Source organism: Micropterus salmoides, unplaced genomic scaffold (assembly GCF_014851395.1).
Source record: "Micropterus salmoides isolate LMB-PRFRI ecotype aquatic unplaced genomic scaffold, ASM1485139v1 Ms_hic_scaffold_19, whole genome shotgun sequence".
In the NCBI taxonomy this organism is placed as follows: domain Eukaryota; kingdom Metazoa; phylum Chordata; class Actinopteri; order Centrarchiformes; family Centrarchidae; genus Micropterus; species Micropterus salmoides.
In genome coordinates, this window is record NW_024041039.1 from 11,985,468 (window position 1) to 12,007,603 (window position 22,136).

Below are 22,136 nucleotides of genomic sequence, written 5' to 3' on the forward strand. Positions count from 1 at the left end.
AAGCGTTTTCACATATCTTATTAGGAGCTTTGGAGGCTGTCCAGATTTCTGTTGATACCAGAACATACCCTCATCTCCATCGCTGTATCTGTGAACAGCTTGGTTGGTTTTACAGGTGAGAGTGACAGTGGATCCTGGAGTAGATGTCACTAGAGCCGGCTGAGTCACAGTCACCTGACCGCTGCATCCTGCACACAAAAACAAATCATTCATTTATCAGCAGAAAGAAATGAGAGAAAAGGCAGCACATCATGTCTGAAATGTTGCTGAGTGAATGAACCTGTAAAACAGCAGCAGGCCAGCGTCCAGATGAGGATGGTGATGAGAGTCATGGTGGTTGTGGTTTCTGCTGTTGACTGACAGATCTGAGTCCTGCAGCGTTGAACTCACAGGACTATAAACCTTCTCAGTTGAGAATGTGTCACTGGAGAATCAGCTGATGATGCAAAGCCTCCTCTCTATGGAAATGATTTCTCTGCTCTCAACAGACTGAAGGCAACGTGGGACACAAAATCAGGAAGAATACTGCTTGGATTTACACCATCTATGAAATTAATGGAACAGAAGAAAATATTTATATTAGAAGTGCAGTTGAGGATTTAAGGATAAGTTTGTGTCCACTGTGGTTGGTATGATATGTCTGGTTGTCTGCCGTTGATTTACTTACACAGTTAACTGGAGATAAATAAATGCTAAATGTTCTAAATGCTAAATGTTCTGCTAAATGTGAACTTGTCAATTATTACTATTTTAAAGCATCATGTACATTCAACCATGTGTCAACTGATGTGAAACTATAATAACAATTACTTTGTTTCAAGCATACTGTAATTGTTTCTCTGTCAGGTTTAGAAAAATGAAGCAATACAATTGAAAATGCTCATTAATAAATTTAATTCAATCGAAATAATTAGATAAGCTTTCTAGATTCAATAAAATACAGTTTGCTATGTTTTATTAGAAAAGCAGATAGTTTTTTCAGTGCATAGTTGCTTGTTCACAGTGACTTTGGAATGAACCTTGTGCAGAGATTAATGTTATTTTAATGTTATTGATAAGTTTAGGGTTAAAAATATGTCAAAAATAATTAAATTCTCTGATGTTACATCATTTCAATTGAGTTTTTGCCCAAGACAATGTGGTTGTACAATTTGTCTGGGGGTCATTTTAATAGTTAAATTTTAACAGGGGTTTTACGAACTTATTCATTAAGAGACTTAATGTCACACTCTGCCTGTCAGCCATGACATGTTTTGCACTCTTGAGTTTTGGTCAGTTGATTATCTGTTATTTTAGTCTGTTGGGTATTTGGGTTCTGTCTTGTCTATTGTCTTGGGTCTAGTAACCTAGTTTATGTCTGTGTTTAATGTTGTCCTGTTTCCCAGTTGGTTCATTGTTGGTTGTAGTTCTTCGTGATCTGTCTGCTTGTGTGTTTATTAGTTTCTGATCTGTTTTGTGTTCAGTAACCTGTGTCATGTCTGTTTCCCCAGTTATCACTCTGCATGCCAGTCTCTCTGTTTTCCCCTGCTCTCTCTGCCTGCCTGTGTCTCATTAGCCTCATGTCCCCCACCTGTGTACCTCCTCCCAGCTTGTTAACCCTGTGTATGTATACCTGGTCTTTCTGTTTAGTCTTTGTCTGGCCATTGCAATGTTTGTAGCATGTATATCTTGTGGATGTATTCAGCCTGTTTGTTTGCCCAGCTTGTTTCAGTGTATTTTGGGATTTTCTGTTGGAGTACCTTGTTTCATTTGGACTCAACCTCAGCTCAGCCACTGTGCCTAAAAGTGTGCTCGCCTTTTGTTTAATTAAACCTTTGAACTGAACCTGTCAGCCTAGCATTTGGGTCCACCAACCTGCTCACCCAACCACAAATCTTGACACTTATTGAAAAGACAAGATTATAAATTTAACCCCTTAACGCTGATTGTCGCAAATTTGCATCACACCTCTTCCTTTATACCTGAATTTATATCTTTTCTATATTCTATAGACAAATTTAAAAAATTCCACTTAATTTAACATCAACCTGAAAGCAAATGAAAATAATTTTGTAATTTTTTTTATTGTAAATAAATTCAGGCATCAAGGGGTTCAAACTAAAGTGTGTCTGTGAGTTTGTTTCAGTTTTCTTTAGATTCATTGTGCTTCTGCTTGATGACTCTTGAGTTGTGTTCACTGGAACAGTTATCCTCATCACAGTCTCTTCACCAACCCTCTGCACCTGCAGCAGGCTGTTTTCATTTCAGTCAAACTGAAGGAGGCTTTTGTACGGCTCTAAATCACTGTGTGAACACTCCACCACCATGGTAGCCCAGACAGTAGTAATCTCCAACATCTTCAGCCTGAACAGCACTGATGGTCAGAGTGTAGTGAGAACCAAAGAAGCGAGTGCCAGTTCCAGAGAAGTTGATGTATGGTATACAGGAGTTTGGGAGCCTGTCCCGGTTTCTGAAGGTACCAACTGAGATCGCCACCAATATTTGATGGCCACAGTCCCTCCAAGACTAACAGACTTGGATTTGTCAGACTGAGTCGAAATTGTCTGAAATGAAAAATGAAATACAAACTTATCATTGTAAATTACAAATTAGACATCAAAGATATGAGGCAAAAGAAAGGTAAAGTATATTTAAGCCAAATATGAATGTTTGAGAATTTACCAATGTTAGCAAACTGTTAAAAATTTCTCACCCTGACTCAGAAAACTCAACACAACAAGCAGAGTTATTGGCAACCTGATGCAGTTTTCAGTGTGAGTGCATGAAAACAGTTCAGACTCGGTCACATGAGAACTTAAACTCTGAGGAGCAGTGATGCATAAAAGTCATGTAAAATATATTTAAGAAGGCAAACACACATCTGTTCTTGTGAAACAGAAAGCAGCGGTGACACAGAGGGGAAGTTAATTTTGAGGATCATTCGACCATTTCTTCATAGAACTATATTTAGAAAATGTTGACTTTGTGTTGCTTCATGTTCTTTTCATTGTGAACATTCTTCTTTTACTTTTGTTTTGTCCCATACAATTTTGGACATTGTCCTCTGCTGGAAAAGTGCATCAACACTGGACTCACGATGAACCAACACAATATTTGATTGATTACCTTATTTTCACATTCCTTTTTTCCTCACACTGGTGAAAACAAACACAAAGTTTAGATCCTGCTCTGACTTTTAAGTGTCAAACCACCTGATCTTTCCCCCTATTCTCGAATGCAGATGCAAATTACACCTCTACTTGGCTATGGCTCATGGTTCGGTATCAAATCCTTTACGAACGTCTACTGTTTTTTATTCAAAGCCTTGCATGGTCTGTACAACATCGCAGAACTTCTATACCCATACATTACACCTTCAATAGGGTTACTAACTATCCCATATACTTATCAGAAACTTCTTGGTGATAGGGCCTTCTCAGCAGCTGTACTTTGGAACTATAAAAACGGAAAAAACTCTTGACTCGTTTAAAAGGTTTCTATAGACCGACTCTCTTATCCAACCCCACAATATTTCTTGACATGATTTACATTCTTCATTGATACATATTATATGAATGTCTTTATGCATGTGTTTCTGTGTATGATATGAAATGAAATGAAATAATATTTAAATGTGCAGAGACATTTGTATTTTATGAAAGAGGGGCGTGTCAGTGGGGGGACTTGTTAATAGAAACTGTTTTTGTGGCGAGAGGTTTAGGTCCTGATGGACCGCAGCCTCCTGCCAGAAGGGAGAGTCTGAAACAGTTTGTGTCCAGGGTGGGAGGGGTCAGCTGCAATCTTTCCTGCTCGCCTCAGAGTCTTGGAGGTGTACAGGAAGTGATGGAAGATTGCAGCCAATCACCTTCTCTGCCGAGCGAATGATACGATGTAGCCAGCCCTTGTCCCTGGCAGCAGCGTACCAGATGGTGATGGAGGAGGTGAGGATGGACTCAATAATAGCGGTGTAGAAGTGCACCGTCATTGTCATTGGCAGGCTGAACTTCTTCAACTGCCACAGGAAGTACATCCTCTGCTGGGCCTTCTTGGTGAGGGAGGTGATATTCAGCTCCCACATGAGGTCCTGGGAGATGATGGTGTCCAGGAAGCAGAAGGAGTCCACAGTGACTGGGGAGTCACACAGGATGATGGGGGAGGGTGGGGCTGGGCTGTTTCTGAAGTCCACTGCTATCTCCACTGTCTTCAGAGCGTTGAGCTATAGACTGTTCTGGCTTCACCAGGTTACCATGGTCAATCTCCCACCTGTAGGCAGACTCATCCCCCCCAGAGATGAGGCCAATGAGGGTTGGTCACATCAGCAAACTTCAGGAGCTTGATGGACTGGTGACTGGAGGTGCAGCTATTGGTGTACAGGGAGAAGAGAAGAAAGTACGCAGCCTTGAGGGGAACCGATGCTGATGGTCCTGGAATCAGAGACATGTTTTCCCAGCTTCAACTGCTTCTGTGATCCACCTGCAGGTGGAGTCAAGCAGGTTCAACTGAGAGAGCTTGTCCTGCAGCAGGGCCGGGATGATGGGATGATTGAAAGCAGAGCTGAAATCCACAAACAGGATCCTGGCGTATCCTGGGGAGTCCAGGTGCTGGAGGATGTAGTGAAGGGCCATGTTTACTGCATCATCTAGAGACCTGTTGGCTCTGTAGGCAAACTGCAGGGGGTCCTGGAGTGGGTCTGTGATGGATTTAAGGTGGGTCAACATAAGGCGCTCATATGACTTCATTACCACAGAGGTCAGGGCAAAGGGTCTGAAGTCATTTAGTCCTGTGGTCCTTGTTTTTTGTGTGGACAGGGATGATGGTGGAGGCTTTGAAGGCATGTCTCCAGCGAGGTGTCTGTGAACACCGGAGACAGCTGATCAGTACAGTGCTTCAGGGTGGATGGGGAGCCCAGCTGCTTTGCGGGGTTTCTGCCTCCTGAATAGATTGTTGACTTCCCTCTCTGAGATGGAGAGGGGGGGAGGTGGGGAGCTGTCCAACTCTGAGGATAGGGAGGAGGAAATGGTGGACTGGGGCTGAAGCTGAGTGGAGGAGTCACGGGGAATCGTGTCCGATTGACTCTCAAAATGGCAGTAACTGGTTCAGCTTATTTGCCAGGTGAGAGTCACTGATGGAGTGGGGTGCTTTGGGTCTGTAGTTTGTGATCTGTCTGAACCCCTCCAGACAGAAGTGGCATCGTTTGCAGAGAACTGGTCCTTTGGCCTCTCTGAGTACAGTCGTTTAGCTACTCGTGCCTCCTTGCTATACCTGTACTTTAACGCTCCCCACTCCTAAATGCCTCCTCCTTTTCCAGCCTTAGCTGTCTGAGTTTGGCTGTGAACCAGTGTTTGTCCTTGGAATACCTGAGGGTACCAGCTGTCTCTCTGTCTACCAGCTGGCCTCACAGAAGCTGATGTAGGACGTCACAGCATTAGTAAACTCCAGATTGTTGGTAGCAGTCCTGAAAATATCCCAGTCAGTGCAGTCCAAACACGCCTGAAGATCCTCTACAGCTTCACTGGTCCACTTCTTTGATGTCCTCACCACAGGCGTACAGAGCTTTAATTTTTGCCTGTATGTAGGATTCAGGTGGACCATGACGTGATCAGAGTGTCCCAGTGCAGCGCAGGGGACGGTGTGATAGGCACTGCTAACTGTGGTGTAGCAGTGATCAAAAGTGTTCCCCTTTCTGGTTGGGCACTTTATAAGCTGTCTATATTTGGGGAATTCTTGGCTGAGGTTTCCTTTGTTGCCCTCCATCTCTGTGATTCAGATATACATCTATGGTTGTGCGTGATAAAAAAAAATCATCAATCCTCATCATCTCCTGTTGCTCTTAATGTGCAAATAGTGATTATAAATGGCTTAAACAGAACCACTTGGCCCTTCTGCATTCTTATCGATGTACCATGGTGATGTTCAAACTGTGAACCAAATGTAATATATATTTGCTGTAAAGTCTTTGACAACAGCATCTTTAAAAATAATGGGATTAGCACAGCAGCTATTTGTGAGCATGTGAGTAAAATGTGAAACAGGATCAACATATTTTCCACTTTTATACACGGTAAGTATGAAGTTTGTGCTTGGTGAGGTTACCAATATTTATAGGTTTTACAACATTACGTTAGCCAACCTTTTGCATATACCACAGACTGCATCATGACAGACCATACAATTAATTTTTATTATTTTATTCAGGGCTGGGCACATTAACATGTAATTATTGTGTTAACGCACTAATTAATTAACGCCAACAATTATTATATTGCATGTTCACACAGTTATCATTATTTTGAAAGTCCATTGCTCACCGGCTCTGAATACACACACAATCAAACCATGGGTCACAGGAGGGGTGGGATGTTGATCAGCCAGCAAATCACCCACCCAAAAAAGCAGGGGAGGGAGGCTTCGGCAGACTACTTGGATGCTGCATGTGGGAGAAGTAGATAAATAAAAGCAAGACAAGCGATCAAACGCCATAGCAAAGTGGATAGCTACACACTGCATGCTGATTAGTATTGGGGAAGATGTTGGTCTTAGGAACGTTCTTAAAATCACAACGACGTCGCTTGGCCCCACGGGGTTGCTCAGCGCTCCCTAGGTGAAGACAGGGAGACAGCGCTAAATGGCAGACGCTCTATGGATAGTAACAATGGCAAAGGTTTCTGTGCGCTACACAGTTTAACTTAAATTAAAATTATGGGCTACATAACTTTACCTGATAGAGCATTTTGTCCGGTCACAAGCCTATTAAATAAAACAGTCCCTTCACTCATGGTTTCAATAGTAAACTGTCATAGGAATGACAATCACCGATAAAAAAACATTATATTCTAACCAGAAACATTTAAGAAAGCATAAATTACAAAGTATCTTTTGTGTTTCAAGCAAATAGGCAGCTTTTTAATACATTTTAACAAAGCTCCCGTCACCGCTATGCATCACAGGATTTCTGAGGGATGGCCTTTAAAGCTGATAGGCCTCAAATTCCACTGGAAGCCATGAGAATCTTCCTTCCTCTTGTGTTGAATGACTGCGTTGCGGGTGTGTGAGCCTCTGTCTCTTACAATGCAGTAACATCTAGTTGTGAAAATGTGCTGTAGAGGCGGGTGTGTTGAGATTCAGTGTGGATTTTATGTATGCTTTTTGGCTGTGGCTAAACTGTCTTATAACAATAAAACTTTCTCAGTAACAAGCTGTTTCAAATGCGCAAGTGATTATTTATCGTTCTTGTTTTAAGCTCTCAGTAAGAAATGTTTCAAATACGTGCGTGATTATTTTCGTTCTTGTTTTAAACTCTCGGCAACAAAAATGTTTCAAATGCATGTGCTTGTTCACCGGAGGAAAAGGGCTCCATGCCCTTTATAACCGATCTGCAGGAACGGGGCATTCCTCCTGAGTAGTGACGTCACTGACCAAAGGGGGACACACACACTCAAGACGGGATGACCCAGGTACTAATTTGGATTCCCCTGTTTGAAAAGAGAGTAAACCAAACGCATTCCACCTGTGTTTAAACATGTATTTAGGTTACACAAACAGCCCACACACTTAATGATGGCGATGAGTTAAAAGAAACAGCCTGTGACTTGTTGTAAACGACAATGAAATAGTGTTATTTCCACGACAAACAGCGCATCACATCCATACTCTGGCACACAGCGTTTGGCTCGATTAGGAAGCGAATATGTGATAACAATATAGTATGAAACTATGCACTAGTATTTGCTCGACTGACGCATTGAAAACAGCATCAATTTAAATATAATTTGTCCTCCTGTTCATCTTATTATGAGAATAAATTGTACTGCATACAAGTAATTAATATGATTCCTGATTAAACGGTCCAACATTTGAGGTGTTCTTTTGCAGAAACAGAAACGGTCCAACATTTGAGGTGTTCTTTTGCAGAAACAGAATCTCCGCTTATGTTTATTATCCTCAGTCATACAGACAGACTCTGTCTATGGGATATTTAACATTGCCATGCGTTAATGCCTTAGCGTGTGCTTGCTTAACAGTCGGAGATATGGTGACCTTCTTTACAAACAGGATTGCTGACATAATGAAAGTCGTCTACAGTGTTGCGCATTAAGCAAAATTTGTTTTTAACTCTTATGAATTTTATCTTGAGTTCTACTGTCATTAACTTGTCTTGAAAAATCAAGACAGAATGTAAAGGGGATATTAGCTCCACTATGCGGCCACCTTGTGTGTACTCCATTCTTTTAACTGGTCCCTCATTGCGTCCTCCAGCCGTTGCGTCGTCCTCTGTACTAGCTGGAATGAAAAATTCAAGGGGTGCAGAGTCTATGATCTATGTTAAGTGCATTTGTTATAGCCGCGTGCATCAGAGAAATAGGCAACACAAAATGACCATGTGCACTCCTCCATAGCCCTTTCTGTGGTCCATCTTGAGTAACCTGAATGGCCCCCCTTTTCAGCCACAGAGATTTCTCATAAATGCTAGCATTCTTTTGCATCAAAATAAGAGATGTCAAGGTAGTTAGTGGCTCACAATCCTCAGCTACAAGGATGGGGCCCATTACTGCTCCTACAGCGGCACGCTTTGCAGCTTCATCTGCAGCATTGTTGCCTTTTGCTACCAGCGTATTCGTCCTCTGGTGTGCGGGACATTTTATAATAGCTATCGGTGTTGGAAGTTGTATGGCTTCCAGCAGTGCAGACACTGCTTCTCCGTGGGTCACTGGAGTACCATCAGCCCAACGAAAACCTCTCTGTTTCCGGATGTTACCATGTACATGACACACTCCATAGGCATATTCTGAGTCAGTATACATATTTTGTCGTTTTCCTTGTGCTAGCATACAGTCAGCTGTTAAAGCTTTGATCTCCAATGGATGTTTACCTGTTGGAGAGTCTTGCATCAGCACTGCACAGGCATAACCAGACTTCTCAGCTACATACAAATGGAATGGCTTTGAGTAATCAGGATTACCAAGTGCTAGGGCTGACTGCATGTCACTTTTTAGCTCCTTTGCTTCTTCTGACCACTGTAACATAGCTGAGCTATCTGCTCCACCTGTTGCTCTAATCAGGGCACGCAAAGGGGATGTTTTGACTGCATAATCACAAATCCACGGGCGACTGTATCCTGTCATACCAAGAAATGAGAGCACTTGTCCTACTGTCTGTGGCTTTGGTGCCTTAGTGATTGCCTCTACTTGTGAAGGCGAGATCAGCCTTTTGTCTCCACATAGTTTTCTACCTAAATACTCCACTTCTGGCAGAACTGCAGTTTGTCCTTACTCACTTTGTGTCCTTCTGCTAGTGCAGTTAGTATTGCAACAGAATCGGCTTCACACTGTTGTTTAGTGGGACTACAAATTAGTAGGTCGTCTGCATATTGAATCAACATACTCTGAACATCAATATTTTGCAGGTCTTGGGCCAACACTCTGTTAAAGATTGATGTCAACAAAGTCCTGTGCCATACAACTATAGGTATACTGATCCCCCTGATATGTGAACGCAAACAGATATTGCGAATCTGGATGCAAGGGTACACTAAAGAAAGCTGAACAAAGATCAATCACTGTATACCATTTTGTGTCTGATGGAATGTTGGAGAGCAAAGTGTGTGGGTCTGGGACGATGGGGTCTCTGCATCTACAATAGCATTAATTGCCCTGAGATCATGCACCAATCAATAATCTTTTGAATGTGGTTTCTTAATTGGAAAGATAGGAGTATTAGAGGGACTCCTTGTTTTTACTAGGACCCTGGCTGCCTTCAGCACCTCAATTAGATCTGATTCCTTCTAAGGCATGCTGTTTCAGTGGATACTGTTTTTGGTATGGTAACTTAACTCCTTCCTTAAGCTTAATGCGTATGGGGACTGCTGACCGTACTAATCTGTCTGTTTTATGCCTTGACCACACCTCCTGTGGCACTTGATTTATCAGTGTCTCATGTTCAGCTGTGAGTGTCATCTGTGCGGATGCCCTTCCATCGACTAGAATCTTCTTAGCTGTTCCCTCATCACATGCTCTTAGTGTTATTTTTACATATTAGGGTGCATCAAAAAACACAATTCTTGAATTTTGATATGGCTGGGTGCTAAAAGTGTTCCAATATATGTAGAAACAACACATGAAAGATATTTTTCCAGTACATGGTGATTTAGGGGTGCCACCGCACATCTGTTTTTGTTGGATAAAGTGGTTAACAGTGCTCAATAGTCGCCATGGAGATCTGAGGTAAACAATACTACAGCTCAAGAAAACTGAGGTGATCTTTCTTTTTGAGGTGATCTTTCTGTGTTGGGTATGTATTATTACATATTACTATCATATCTGTAGTTGTGTCTTTGTATACTTATTTATCATGTCATTTAAGTCATATTTATAGGTATTTGGTGCTCATTACACCTAGTCAACGCTAACAACAAGCTGCGGTAAACGTCTTCATTCCACATGAGATCCTTAGCCCACCAAGTGTCGTGTCACTGGCTACAAGGTTGAAGATGTCACCAATGCAACAGGCTGCCTTCATGCGTGGCCTTGTTGCAGAGCCAGGCGGTATGTCATACATACTATCATGTGAGGTAAAAATGTACCTGTCCTTAGTGGGTGTCCATGTGTGTACCTGCAATGCTGCCTTAACCATAGGTCCTAACTCATGCGACTCATGTGATGGGTCACAAATTAGTTTAGAACATTACAGCCTGAATTGTTGCTATTTGTATTGCCATCATTCCATTACGTATAGCGTTTATCATTTAAAGTATTGTTTCAGAGGGTAGAAGTTGTCACCAGTTAAAGAGTTATTTTATAGGGTAAAAAGTTAAGATCACAACGCTGACACTCTATAGCTCTGAGAGTGTGTGGTCCTCTCTGTGTCTAGCTGCCCGGAGGCGGTAACAGTAGCACATGCGTGTGTAAGCAGGCATGTGTGTAAGGAGCAGGATGAGCACAGAAGGCATCATCAAAAACCCTAGCAGAGGAAAATGTAGAAGCAGAATTAGTGAAAATTGTGTTACAAAACAGACATCAATACAGTACAAATGTCCTGTCTATAGCACACAGCAAAGAGACACCAGCTTGTTCCAAAAAGTCAGGGTTTTGGTTAAAATAGCATGATCAGCAGAGGGCATGCCTAGGACACAGAGAAGGGGAGCATTGCAGACAAAAAGTTAGACATTAGTCAAGAAACACTCATCAGTGATTACCCTTAATCAACAATAATAATCTTTGTTAATCATTTTAATCAGTTTTATTATCTTTAATCAGTTACTTTAAGTAATCATTCTTATATCATCATTTTCAATCATTTTACTAGTATTAATCATTAATCATTTTTAATCATTTTCTTTTTACATAGATATGCTTTAGTTTTTACTTAGAAGTAGTGAACTGTAGTCATGAACACAGAAACAGATCCTTGAGTGGGAGGAATGACTGCAGGAAGTGGCTGCAGGTGGTTTGCCTTGTCCAGCTGTCATCTACTGTAGATTATGACCATAGGAAAGGCTGCAGGTGTGCAAGATCTGCTGACACTGTGACAGTGCATGCTTTGGTCTACTGTTATCTACTGTTGTTGTGACTACATGAGGAACCGCTGAGGTGTTAATCTGCTAACATTAAGACTATATGCTTAATTACTGATTAAGGGGGTTTGATTGTCAACTTCCAACCTCTGGTAATTAAAGCCAGTATGAGCTTTGAGTGAATTTGCTTATGACCTATGTGAGCTTTGAGTGAACTTGCTGAAGGAATTCATGCTTTGCAAAAACACGACAGAGGATGACCAAAAAACCGACAGATGCTTTGCAAAAACACTACAGAGGATGACCAAAAAACCGACAGACGCTTGGCAAAAACACGACAGACAGATGATAAGCAGAAAGCAGAAAGCAGCCAGCATAACATCAAGAATGCTGTAAGAAACCGAGCATTAATGGGAAATGCAACTTTACTTATATTATTCTTATATTAATTGTTTAAAAAATACAATTATGTGTCAAATTAAGCATGCGCAACCTTTAAAAAACACGGTGAGACTGAAGTTGAAATGTAAATGATGAACTTCTTATCCAGTAGTATAAAGATGTAGAAAGTCTACAATACAGTAATAAATGACAGCTGGGGAACAGTGTTAGTTGGTACAAAAAACACAAAAACAGAGGAAAAGAAGTTCATCATGAGGAAAGGAGGGGGCAAACCAGCCCAGAAGAGATGTATATAAGGCTGTCTGCAGACTATAGGATGGACTTCATCCTCCGGCCTGCTGGGATGTTGTACGGGTTTATTTGTCCTGTTTTGGAATAAACTCTGTTTGCACCGACTCTTGACCGCCTCCAGAGAAGTTCTTGTCTGCAAGTTTTTTGACTATTGTGGGGATTTAATAGAGTATTTTTTGAGGTGGGGACCAGGCCTAACTGGCCCAGCCTGGTCGTACATCTGACCCAACACATGTCCCTTAGACACAAGCAGAGTGATGTGAGATATAGAGTCTACAACCTGGAACCATTCTTTTAATTCTGGTGGAAGAATGATAGCAGCCGCTGCTCCTTGTGGTCCCAGATATATGTCTTGACTGACTATGTAAAAGGGCTTTCCATTTATCAGTTCGTTCCAGCATTCTTCATAGTCACAATGTCTTTTCTGTTCGTCGTATAGGAGAGTACAATGTAGTGGCAGATGTGGTTCCAAAGTGACTCTCATCTGAGCTTGAACTCTTGGTTCCATATTTTCCATTCTTGAAGCAACCTGGATTCCTGCATCAGCTGAAGCCAGCATACTTGTGATTGGGCTTGATCTACCTCATCTAGTTTCCTTAACACTGGCATTATGCTAGTTGGTAGATCTCTTGGGAAGTCTACATACAGGCCATTCTGTGTACACATTATGTTGGCCTTCAGGGGACAAAGAATGTCCCGTCCTAATAGGTTTACTGGTGTGTTATGCGAATATAATAAGGATGCAATGACAGTTTTACCTGCAATCAACATTGGGACCAGCTGTGTGAGGGGTATCACTTGAGTTTTCCCAGAGAAGTCTATTGTCTTAATTGATGAGCTTGAGAAGGGGAGATTTGAAAGAAATTTCCCTGTAACTCTCCCTCTATTTCCTGTCTTTTCCTTCCCTCCAAAATTCCTGCCATTGGGAACTGTCCTACATCTGGCGGGTTATTGTCTGCTAGATAAAGTGGAGGTGGCTTTACAGGCCACAGTGAGGCAGTAGGTTGCTGTCCCTGGTCTTCTGTCCCTGTACTCTGGCTAAACATTATTTTTCTTGCTGCAGGTCTGGGAGGTGTTCCTTTATATCTGTGTTTGTATCCTTCAGATTTAAACCATCCCAACACCTCTCTTTCCCTGTCGTTTGTCACTTTTATCAATAGCTTTGTGATGTGTGATATTTGTAGCCACTGCGTCACAGTATGCCTCTATGAAGGTGCCCTCTTGTGGCCATCTCAGCTTTCCTGTGGTCCTATTGTACCATTTGTTCATACAATTTTGAATGTGTTTCTTCTGCTTTGGATGGTTTCTTATAACTTTATCCACTGGAGTCTCTCACATCCCTTTGCCACCTTGGCCCCCATGAGCTTTTGTCTGATTGTACTTGTAAATGCTACAAAAGTCTGTAAGTCCACGTCAGTATTATCAGTAAAAAGTAAAATTGCTAGTATTTTACCAACAGTGACACCTGGTGTGTATGTTATACTTTGTCTGGGACTGAATTCTACTGCGTTGTCTGTAGCATATTCAATACAGCCCAGTAAGCCTGTCTCCCACTTCACTCTCCTGGGTATGACCCTGATACAGAAACGTGGATTTTCAACTATTCTATTGTCACCTGCTACTTTATCCCCCTTTGGTAACCCTAATTCTGTTGCCAGGTAAACGACTGCCGTCAGGTCAGGGTCTCTACACAATTTATTTAATATTATATATTTAAGTGTATTTGTGGTCCACCAATCACGCAGCACTCTTTTCCAAGGTTTACTGGGGAATTCCTGCTGTACCTGTTCTAATTTAAAAATACTTGTGATGCTCCACAATTTTCGACTGATTTCTTGCTCACACTGCCACTTTTCTGTGCCTGTTTTATCTCTATAGGTTTGTTCTAACCAAAACTATGTTCTTATTCCATGTGTCTCTACACCTTTCTCATCCTCATAATCTTCTGATATATATATTTCGTCCTTGTATTGATCTGGGCGCCACACCTCCTTTTCACTGTTATCTCCTATTTCCATCAGAATATCACAACCCTGTTCTTACCGCTTTGGTGCTGCCACGTTGTGATTAATCTTAATTATGTTTATCCTTTACAGTATGTCACGTACAGGTTACATCAAACAATTTTCAATTTTTGGTATTATAACCTAGATTTTTATGATTATACTCATGCAATTGGCTATATGTTATTTTAACAATATTTACATGCACGTGCGTTTTCTCCTCCTTTGTTACCCTGGCCAGTGCTGCCTTACCACTTAACCCCTTAGCAGCAATCACAGTGATGTGTGCACTACTTTTCCTTGACTTTACCCTTTCCTTGGGCCTCTGACACTTTACAGTACTGTAATTCCTGTTGGATTCTTCCTGAACCACCTGTGTCATACTTCACTTCTCTTATCTTCTTTCCTATATTGCTGATTCACTTCCTCAACACAGCAATAAGGTATACAGTTTTCTATTTTCCCTTTTATCACTGATTCACTTCCTCGACACAGTGATAAGGTGCTCAGTCCTCTATTCTTCCTTTTGTTACTGATCCACTTCCCTAACACAGTAACGAGGTCTGCAGCTTTCTTTTTCTTATTATTATGTAGACTCCTGTCCCTAGTAGAAAGCTCCAACACTCAGCTGGGCCCTACAACACAGCTAGACCCCTACTGTTCCTTCTTAGCAATCAGCTGCTCAACTTCCAAAACATACTCACCAATTTTAACAAATCCTCCTGCTTTCTCCTGATATATCTCTATTTTAACACACTATTTTAACTCCATCTACACTAAAGGCAAATCTCCACGCTATTCTCATTTGTTCTCTATTTTCAAGCTAGGGTTCTTTAGGCTTGGGTGCTTGTAAAGACAGCCAAATCATACCCCCTGCAAATACTAAACATGCAAATAATCAACAAACAGTGCAAACATTCAACAATATGTCATCCATACGCTCCACACCATGGTTTTCACATTCATGCACTAGGGCCCTTTCACTTTCATGCTTGGTCTGCATCAAATACACGTTTGCATCAATCTCTGCCACTCCAGCATGTTTTACTTTAAGTTAGATGAAATTACTTCAAATTTGTGTCTATTTAGCTGTTTTATAATTGTGTTAGGTTCTTTTGAGCGAGGTGGCGTTTGGAAACTGACTTGGGAGGCCTGGTGGAGGCCTGCACTCAGACACACTATTATGCAGAATTTTAAAAGTATCTGCTTACCTGTATTTATATGGCGCCAAGTGTCTCTGAGATGCAGGTCACATAATTTTACCATTTTATTTCATCTGTTATTCCCTCATTTCCTCCCATTCCTCACCTCCTCTCCTCTGTCTGATCACAGCATCATGCACACAGCTGATCCACAGTAGTGTTAACCTCTGTCCTGTATCATAAGTGTCTCATGTTCAGCTGTCTGTCCTACAGTGGAAGTTGATCTGCTCCTTGTGTCTCTGCTCTCCCCTCCAGCTGGCCCCATGGTCAGGCCCTCAGTCTCTCTGCTTCCCCCTCCTCTGAGCAGCTCTCTGGGGGCTCGGCCACGCTGGCCTGCCTGCTGACTGGCTACTCTCCTCAGGGAGCTGTGGTGAGCTGGGAGGTGGATGGTACAGAGGTGACAGAGGGGGTCCTGACCATAAACGTTTGGAAGAGCATCTGAGGACTGTTTCACAAAGCAGAATTTAGAAATCCAGGATAAGATAAAACTAGGCTTGACCTAGTGTGATCAGTGCATCCTGGCTTTATCAGTTTCACAAAGGCCAAACCAGGCTCAGAAGGTGCGACTATGTCAAGCCAGGTTTAAGTAATTCAGATAAGTGGGCGTCAACAGCTTTCTTCGAGAGACCACACGGTCGATCACAGATTCATTGATGTTGAAACCCATTAAAGACGTGTGCAGCGTACTGTATTTGCTGTTACTCACTATGTGTGTAAGGTTTATGATGAAAAAATGCACATAATTTTTAAAAAAGTAAACAAAGAAGCTGCAGAGCTGCACAGCTGCAGTATTAATTAATATGTCACTCAGCAAATGTATTAATTAAAACCACTAATCAACATACTATCTATTCACTTAAATTTATTTATAGCGGCAATTCACAGCAAGTCTTTCTTTTCCTCATACTATTGTGTATATGTGTGTACATATACAGATAGATAGATAGAAAGAGTAACTTTGTGTTGAAAAGTGGTGGGGGACTCACATTAGGGGTGTGACGATACACCTTTTAACCATTTAACCCTATTTTGAAGTATATATTCAATGCTGAGATATATGAGTGGGGAGTCTGAGGGTCCTCCCCCGGATGTTTTTGAACATTAAACACTTCATTTTCTGACTTCTGGAGAAATATTCTGCACCAATTCAGCTGGCAGGTGACAATTCAAAATATAACAATATAATGCAGTAATCAGCAGCTTTTTCTTTTAGCTTAAGTTACTTTTTTTGGACAATGCACATATGCTTCTTCTATGTTTACATTGCATTGCATGTTTTCTTATTGTGCAAATAAACCGTCCAGCAACTCCTTCCTGATCTCCTCCGGCAGCTGGGACAGCCACATGTTCTGTTGCAGCATCGTCATCCACGCCATAATCCGAGACAGGCTGACCGCCACCACTGTGGAGAGCGACAAAATGGCGGCCGTGTCTTTCCCAAACTCGCTGGCAAGCTCGGGGAAAGAGCGTCGGGCTGAGCAGCGGCAGACGACATGGACGAGGCCAGCAGCGATATATTATTGATGGCAGCTGCTACCTGGGCGGCACACTGGTGGGAGCCGTCGGTGACTCGAGCAGTCACCTGGTCGCGGGCAGAGGGCGGAGTCGGCTTCCTCCTGCCAAAAAAAGTGGCTTTAGGCAGCAGGATGGCTGCCAGGCTGGGCTCCAGAGGTGGAACGGAGGGAAAACCACGGTCAGTGAGGCCCTCAACTTTAGTGAAGTTGACGTACCTCGCCACAGGCGCCTTCAGCTTCCCAGGCTCGGCCCCCGCTTCGGAGAGAAAGGGCCGAAGCGGTGGGAAAAGGGGCCACACAGGGACTTGTCTGGACACTTGCTCTGGCTGGTAGATGTCGCCGAGCATGGCGCTAGGAGCAGGTGCAGGAGGCTCAGCAGGCATCGGCACGCCTTTGCGCTCAGCAGCCGTCTTGATTATGTCGAGGAGATCCCGGAAGAGAGCCCCGCAGGACGGCAAGCTTGAAGACGGAAGTGGAGCAGGAGCTAGCGACGCCGCCTTCTTATCCAACTCAAAATCAAACTCCAGGTCTTCCAGCGGGAAGAGGGGAGAGCCTGGCGGGGAGCCAGCAATGGAGGGAGCAGAGTCAGAGGACTCAAGCCCTGCATTGCTGGCTTAGCCCAGCTAGCATCGTCAGCCTCCTCCTCCTGCAGGGCCGCGAAGGCATCGACCCACCGTCGCTTCTCCTCCACGGGCAGCTGTGCACAGTAGGGAGTTGAGGTCCAGGGAGTCAGAGCCAGGCCAGCGTGCTGAGGACCAAGGCAGGTCTCGCAGCGGGCGTGGAGATCAAACCCATGATGCAGCCGGCGTGGCACTTTAGATTACCCTGTAACAGAACAAGAATTAACAGAAATCATCCAGTCCCTGAAAGGAAAAAGGCTTGTGGTATTGATGGAATCCTCAACGAAATGATCAAATACTCAGACCATAAATCAGATCGGCTATACTAAAACTATTCAGTACTATTCTAGCAACTGGAACTTTTCCAGACATCTGGAACAAAGGTTTAATAACCCCAATTCATAAATCCGGAGATAAATATGACCCAAAATAACTACAGAGGAATATGTGTATCCAGTAACCTGGAAAAATATTCTGCAACATCATTAATAAACGACTTGTCAACTTTGTTGATAACCACAATATTCTGCATAAATACCAAATTGTTTTTTTTACCAAATTACCGCAAAACGGACCATATATTTAAACTCCAGACTCTAATTGATCAAGAATTAAACATAAAGAAAAGAAAGGTATATGCCTGTTTTGTTGACTTCCAAAAAGACTTTGATTCCATCTGGCACGAGGGCCTTTTCTATAAGCTACTTGAAAGTGGCATTGGAGGGAAAACATATGATTTGATTAAGAACATGTATACAAAAAGTGAATGTGCCATAAAGATTGGAAACAAACAAACAGCGTTCTTCTCCCAGGGCCGGGGAGTGAGGCAGGGATGCAATCTCAGTCCAATTCTCTTCAAGCTATATATCAATGAATTAGCAAACCAATTAGAGAGTTCCACGGCACCTGGCCTCCTCCTGAACGACACAGTGATCAGAGGTCTGCTGTATGCAGATGACTTAGTGTTGCTCTCACCTACTAAAGAAGGTTTGCAGCAGCACCTTAATCTCCAGCAGAGATTCTGTCAGACCTGGGCCCTGACAGTAAACACAGCAAAGACTAAGATAATCATCTTTCAGAAACAATACAGAAATCAGGTTACACACACTTTCTATTTAGACACCACTAAATTACAACACACAAAAAACTACACTTACCTTGGCCTCAACATTACATACACAGGGAACTTCCACATGGTTGTGAAAGATCTGAGGGACAAAGCAAGGAGAGCTTTCTATGCAATAAAAGAAACATTAAATATATATTCATATTGAAATCTGGCTTAAAATTTTCCAATTTGTACTAGAACCAATAATTCTTTATGGTAGCAAAATCTGGGGGCCAAAACTTCATACTGAATTTGACAAAGGGGACAAAACAATCATCTTTCCTTACTGAGTTCTGTAAGCGCATCCTGCAGGTGCAGAGAAAGACACCAAATAACCTGTGCAGAGCAGAGCTCGGCCAATACCCCCTCCTACGAAAAATACAGAAAAGATCACTTAAATTTTACAATCACTTAAAATCAGTTAACCCCCAGACATATCATCACAAAGCCCTAACATACCAGGAGCTGAAACCAGAGAAGAGTCCCCTCAGCCAGCTGGTCCTGAGGCTCTCTGCAGTAACAAGTCCCCAACAGCCTCAGGACAGCAATACCAACTCAAGCAGACCAAACCAAATTATCAGCAAGCAGAAAGAAAAATATATTGAATACTGGAAAGAAATGACCAAAACACAAAGTAAATTCCAATGTTATCTGACCCTAAAAAGATAAGAAAACCCAACCCAAACTAAGAAAAATGTTGACAACATACAGACTGAGTGAACACAGCCTGGCCATAGAAAATGGTCGCCACAGACAGAGCTGGCTACCACAAGAGGAGAGACTCTGCTCCCAGTGTGACAGGGGACAGGTAGAGACAGAGCTGCACTTTCTAACCTCATGCCCCAAATATAACACTAAGACAAAAACACTTTGCAGACATTTTCCAAATATACCCCGAATTCAAATTCATATCAGACACACAGAAACTCCCCTATATACTAAGAGAAATGCCCAAATGTGAAATAATTGCTGCAAAATATGTCTCCTCATGCCATGAAGTGAGTAGAACCAGTGGAACCTCAGACTGATAAATAATTGTACAGATGTTCAAATTATTATTGTTTTGATTATTTGATATTTTAGTAATTGTTTTGTTTTTACATTTGATACTGATTTCTTTTTTTGTGTTTGTTTTTTAAATCAATTTATTATTTATTTTAATTTTTTTGTCTATTAATATATACACACACACGTTACTGTTTCATTTATTTATTTTATTTTATTTTTTATATATATTTATATTTTTTAACACACACACACACACGCTTACCATTTTATTTATTTATTTTATTTTAATTTTTAATATAGATATATATTTTTTCAACACACACACACACTGTTTTATGTATTTTTTTATTTTTTTAACACACACACACTTACCATTTTATTTATTTATTTTATTTTAATTTTTAATATTTCTTCTTCTTTTTTTAACACAAACACACATACGCTTTGATTACTTTACGCTTTAATTACTTGTGAAATGTATGGGGTTGATTGTTCTTATGTTGTATATATGATGCTTTGGCAATATTGTTGTTACACATTCATGCCAATAAAGCTAATTTGAATTGAATTGAATTGAGAGCGGGAGAGAGAGCGCATCGGAACTCCAAAGTTTCATCTTCCGACCTGATAGATTTAGATTTTTTTCCCAATAAACACATTTGTTTGACAGGGAATCTGTTGCAAACAGGAATAAATATACTATATATTCATTTATTAAAAAAACAAAAAAAAACAAAAAAGCATCCCAGAAAAAAGGGCACCTTCTCTTGAGGAAGAAAAAGGCAGGTGCTGAAGCCCCTTTTGATGTCTATGTGTGCACGTGCTTGGACCTGTTTATCAAAAGTAAAATATTTTGGCTCAAAAATGACCGCAGAAGTCAGATTGCTTTGGTGTAGGTTGTTGTTACAGATGAAAGAAAAGCATTACAAAATTCCTTACTCACTGAATTGAGGTATAAATAACACTGTTGCAGAAGGAGGCCCTGTTATTCTGGACCGAGGTCAGGGTGATAATACAGCAACTAATACTGAGAAGGTCGCTACTGTCAGAGTCTGTTTAGCTGACAGTAGATGTGAATGGAACATGATGTGGTGTCATTAGATTTTTAAAAGTCTTTTGATCAATGTATTAATGGGAATCTGTAGTTTGTGCTCGGTGAGGTTACTGTCAGCTCTGTGTTCAGTGGTCTGTGTCAGAGTCTCTTCCTCTTCAGCAGCTGCAGTCAGTTCCTGCTGTAGCAGCTCAGTGTCTCTGCAGTCTGACTGAGGGAGGTTTTTGTACGACTACAAATCACTGTGTGAACACATCAGAATTATTTATTTCATGGTAATTCTTACAGTAATAAACTGCTGCATCTTCAGCCTGAACTCCACTGATGGTCAAAGTGAAGTCAGAGCTGCTTCCACTGCCACTAAACCGAGCTGGTGTTCCTGATTGAAGCGTTTTCACATATTTTATTAGGAGCTTTGGAGGCTGTCCAGATTTCTGTTGATACCAGAACATACCCTCATCTCCATCGCTGTATCTGTAAACAGCTTGGTTGGTTTTACAGGTGAGAGTGACAGTGGATCCTGGAGTAAAGGTCACTAGAGCCGGCTGAGTCACAGTCACCTGACCGCTGCATCCTGCACACAAAAACAAATCATTCATTTATCAGCAGAAAGAAATTAGAGAAAAGGAAGCACATCATGTCTGAAATGTTGCTGAGTGAATGAACCTGTAAAACAGCAGCAGGCCAGCGTCCAGATGAGGATGGTGATGAGAGTCATGGTGGTTGTGGTTTCTGCCGTGTTGACTGACAGATCTGAGTCCTGCAGTGTTGAACTCACAGGACTATAAACCTTCTCAGTTCACTGGAGGATCAGCTGACGATGCAAAGCCTCCTCTCTATGGAAATGATTTCTCTGCTCTCAACAGACTGAAGGCAACATGGGAATCAGGAGAAATACTGCTTGGATTTACACCATCTATGATCTTAATGGAACAGAAGAAAATATTAATATTAGAAGTGCAGTTAAGGATTTAAAGATAAGTTTGTGTCCACTGTGGTTTGTATGATATGTCTTTTTGTCTGCCTTTAATATATGCACAGGGTTTACTGTAGATAATTAACATATTTAAGTTCTACTAAACGTGAATTTGTAAATTGTTATTATTTAAAAGTATGATGTACATTTAATTGTGTAACAACTCACATAAAAGTGTGAAAAATGACTTTGTTACAAGCAGACTAATCATTTCTCTCTCAGGTGAAGAAAAGTGATGAAATAAACATGATTTTTACAATAAAGTCAATCCATATCATTTAAAAACGTTTTTAGATTCAATAAAGTATAACTTTTTTGTGCAATTGCAAAAAGCAGAGAGTTTTTTCAGTTGATAGATCCTTGTTCACAGTGCAGGAGGTTTTTGTACGGCCTCTTAATGAGTTTGTATCACTGTGGTGGACTTTTGGTGGAGGAACCAAGCTCATAATTCACTGTAAGTACCAGAGAATTTT

General features: G+C 41.5%; 1 gene segment (V, D, J or C); it reads left to right on the top strand.

Moving 5' to 3' along the window:
* LOC119910433 overlaps nucleotides 1–22,136 on the top strand; it is a 70,450-nt gene that overhangs the window by 43,715 nt on the left and 4,599 nt on the right.